This window comes from Gouania willdenowi, chromosome 22 (genome assembly GCF_900634775.1).
Source record: "Gouania willdenowi chromosome 22, fGouWil2.1, whole genome shotgun sequence".
Classification (NCBI taxonomy): Eukaryota; Metazoa; Chordata; class Actinopteri; order Blenniiformes; family Gobiesocidae; genus Gouania; species Gouania willdenowi.
The window spans coordinates 5,041,336-5,045,222 of record NC_041065.1 but is presented as its reverse complement, the minus strand read 5'-3'; the positions used below and the strand labels follow the sequence as shown (position 1 = coordinate 5,045,222).

The following is a 3,887-nucleotide window of genomic DNA, read 5'->3' as shown; positions in this document are numbered from 1 at the left end:
ACTGCTCTTTTCCGCGATTTCCACAGAAACAATCTTGGATTTATTTACCTCAGTCATAGCTTCACTTATTGGCTTAAAATCTCTTTTAATCCAACCAGTTTTAGACATCTCTATAGTCTTCCAAGCTGACAAGACATAATTTTTGCTGAAAATCACACTTTAGATGTAGCGTGGGCGTAGCTAGTGCTAATACAAGTTAATACTGATTCTGGCTTATGCTGGTGCTAATTTCGTGCAAATGATATTGTTCGGTTTGAGGTTGCTCAAAACTTACGCAATTCTGTTCATAATTTTTTGACACTCTGTCCAAGTCTTATGGCTGCATGGTTGTGCCCTCTTCTGCTGTGGGTATCTTTGGTGTGTTTTCGACTCCAACAGGTTTGCATTTTCCTCCATATTTTCAGAAGGTTATTGCATTTTCCTCTCTATTAGCAAGACGTTTAATACTATCCAGATGGAAGGATGTAACCCCTCCATCACACAATCAATGGATCAAAGATATGATGCACAATATCAAGCTTGAAAAAATCAGATGCACCCTTAACCCTTATCTGTTAATAGACTTCATAAAACCTGGGACCCATTCTTGAAGTATGTGCGGACTTTGTCTGGCCTGGAACCATGAGTTTGCAGCCCTTTTTGTGGTCTTTCAACACCTATGGATAGAATGCATGTGTCTGTTATTTTTTTTTTCCTTCATTTTGTCCTTTTTCCTGCATTGTGTTGGTTTACGTTTGCCTTTGATTTGATAGTCCATATTGTTGTTCTTTTTTTCTGTATGTATAAGTGTGTTATAAAAAACCTGTATTAATAAAGTGTTAAAAAAAAAAAAGCATTTAATTTAGCACAACATTTAAATCAAACACCCCTCCTACTCCTCACACAATGGTCCCTCCTGGAACCTTCTTAAGGTGCTCCGGCTCTCTGGGGAATCTTTTAGCGGGAACACCTGTGACCAGACCAGAGATACAAAGTAAGTTCATTTTTCACACAATTATACATTTTACATTTAGTTTCACTCATACTTTACTCTCTGTTGCGAGTTCACAACCATGGGAAAGACAATTGTAACCCACATGAATAATAGGGTTATAAATCTGTGTGGTTAGAGGTGTAGTCTTGCCGCCGAACAGAAGGTGGCGCACCTACTCTGTGTTTATGTTAGTGTGCACTCTGTGGTTTCTTCTTTTTCCGGTTGAGACGTTATACCTGACGGCCGCACCCACACAAGCTAAGGATACCCCGTACGTAGATAGGATATAAAAGTCATAAACCCATGATTAATATTCCTATATTGATTATTAACAGGTTGTTGTTTATACAGGCACTGATTCTTGTGTTAGAGTGAACGGGAGGCGCTGCATGTGTCTTGTCGGCCCTCTCGCTGTGAGCTCCGGTAAGCAAGGCCTAGTCTATGTTGCTAATAAGCTAATTCTCCATGTTAGCTTGTGGAAGTTAGTTGACTACACAATACCTTGTTTACACACTTTCCTTAAAACCAATCGGAGTTATGGTACTGATGCCTGATGTTTAGCATTACTAGGGAACGGACTGTATCACTGTAATTTAGTTGTAATGTCCTCAAAAAGATCGCTAATAGTGTTAGCCTCTATGCTAACAGCTATCATTTCCTATGCTATTTAATGAGTGCTAATGCTGCAGCTATTCCAGCTAGATAATATAGCAGCACAGTAGTGAGTGTGGTGCAGCATTAGGTGCATTATACCCATTTATGTTGTATTTAAATAATTTTGTTAAATGAGTATTCATTCACTGTGATGTTTGATAAAGATGCAGTTTGATTTATTTCATTTTTATTGTTAAAAAGCCTATATTTAATGAAGAGTTAATAGTTAATATGTTTTAACAGGGTAATTAGATTAAAATATTTATATTTAAAAAAAAGAAGGAGTTATATGAAAAAGCTGTTTAAAAAGTTAAATGTTGTTTAAAAGATAAATGGTATTTAAAAGAAAAAAGGACTGAGTTAAATGTAAAAGCAGTTTAGAAGATAAATTGTTTAAGAAAAAAGGGAACGACTTCATTGTTTATTTAAACTAATAATTGCCATTAGGGAAATTAGGATTAATAAATTGTTATAATAATAAAATACTTTTGTTGAGATGCATGTCAATCTATTTCACAAGGATTGGAGTACTTGATAACCTGAATAATTGGTTATACTGGAAAAGATACTTTGAGTGATGGATACAAGTTATGAGGTCTGATGATGAACTGATAGAGAAGATAGTAATGTATTCTTTCTGCACTATATGTGTAGATTGGTTTTACTTTGACTAGGATTGGACCATTCAGAACCAGAACCTGAATCCTTTCGGGTTCAGTGGCGAGCCAACCCAAGAGACGATAGACTGTGGACGGACCGGAATCACGGTGTGGCCAGCCGTGGGGCCGCCCTCAGTGGACATCGGGATCATCGACTCAATCCATTCATTCAGGAACAGATAAGACTCAACACAATGAAACTACCCGGGTAGTGTTAAATAGGGTGCACCCAACAATTCAAGAACATCTGTCTTTTCCATAAAGGAGAAGTGAATCTAAGGGAAATAACTTGGATCTCCTCTAAGGAGGATTTCACAAAAGGACATTTTTATTTGAAGTTTGTTTATTGAATTTATTTTGTATTTTGGTACATTGGAAGAGTTCTATTTTGTACACTTATATTTTTATTTTGGGATATTCATTTGAATCGCCACATGGTAGCGATGAGGCAATAAAGATTGTCATTGTTCATCTTCACGTCCATTCGTCCTTGTTATTTGATCAGGAAACTAAAGATATCCATTCACGAACCTAGTTGAATGTTAGCGTTGTCGATCATAGCTGTTATCAAGTAGGTAAAGCTAGAGGGCGCTACATAAACCTTGGCGAGCCAGCCAGGAGAGTGGTTTAAATTCTTCGTGACGTGAAGGCTGAACGGTGGACAATTTTATTGCACTTCATCTGTGTGCACTGGTATCATCCAAACATGGATACGATTACATCTGAAAATGTTAAAGTGCCCAGTTCTCTTTTAGTAAGTGGCATGGGTAGCCAGGAAGCGGATGTTGAAATCCTCGAGCATTTGGAACAGTATGGTAAAATTCGAAGAGTAATTCCGGTTACCAGCCCTGAGGCTAAGTTTAAAGACACTGTCATAGTGGAATATCAATCAGGTGAAGCTATTGAGTATATCCAGGATAGCCTACCTTGCGACAGACCTTCCAGTAATCCAGATATTGTTTACCACATACAACTTCTGTCTGAACTGTACACTGCTGATAGAGGTTCCACTTTAACTCAGACTTACTTAAACGAACTAAAGAGTGTTGCTAAACTAAGTGGGGCGGATTTTGAGAAGATTTTGCTAGATGAGCTAGCTAGAATTCAAGCCTCTACCCAACCTAAGATGACCGAACCTGACACATCAAAAAGTCAGGTATCTCAGCATACAATTGCTCCGCATGGGGCTGACACAGCAGTTAATCCAAGTCCCCTGAAAATAGTTACAGACTTGATTCACCCCCATGAACGTGGCTCACCCTTACTTGACATAGGTGCCGAGGCGTCAACCTTGCAGAGGAAACCAACCCTGTACTTACCTTCTGAACATCTCACAACCCCAGAGGTGCAGAAAGTAGTGGTTGAGCATGTAATTAAGAATAGCAGTCTGCCCTCTCACTATCATGGCAATACCAGACTCAGACCCTTCTCAGGGAAGATTCCATGTCCACCTTCAGAGACTGATTATGAGACATGGCGCAGCAATGTTGAGTTCTACCTTGCAGACCCTTCCATGTCTGACAAACATACAACCAGGAAAATGGTGGAAGGCCTTCTTCCTCCTGCTACCACCATAGTCAAGCATCTTGGGCCCAACTCTC

At 39.0% G+C, this 3,887-nt stretch overlaps 1 long non-coding RNA gene across 1 annotated transcript; it reads left to right on the top strand.

Moving 5' to 3' along the window:
- Positions 1-1,198: 1,198 nt before the first annotated feature.
- Positions 1,199-2,846, top strand: LOC114456755 (uncharacterized). Its single transcript, XR_003672878.1, has 3 exons — positions 1,199-1,244; positions 1,325-1,396; positions 2,282-2,846. It is a non-coding gene; the product is annotated as an uncharacterized LOC114456755 (long non-coding RNA).
- The last annotated feature ends 1,041 nt before the right edge of the window (positions 2,847-3,887 follow it).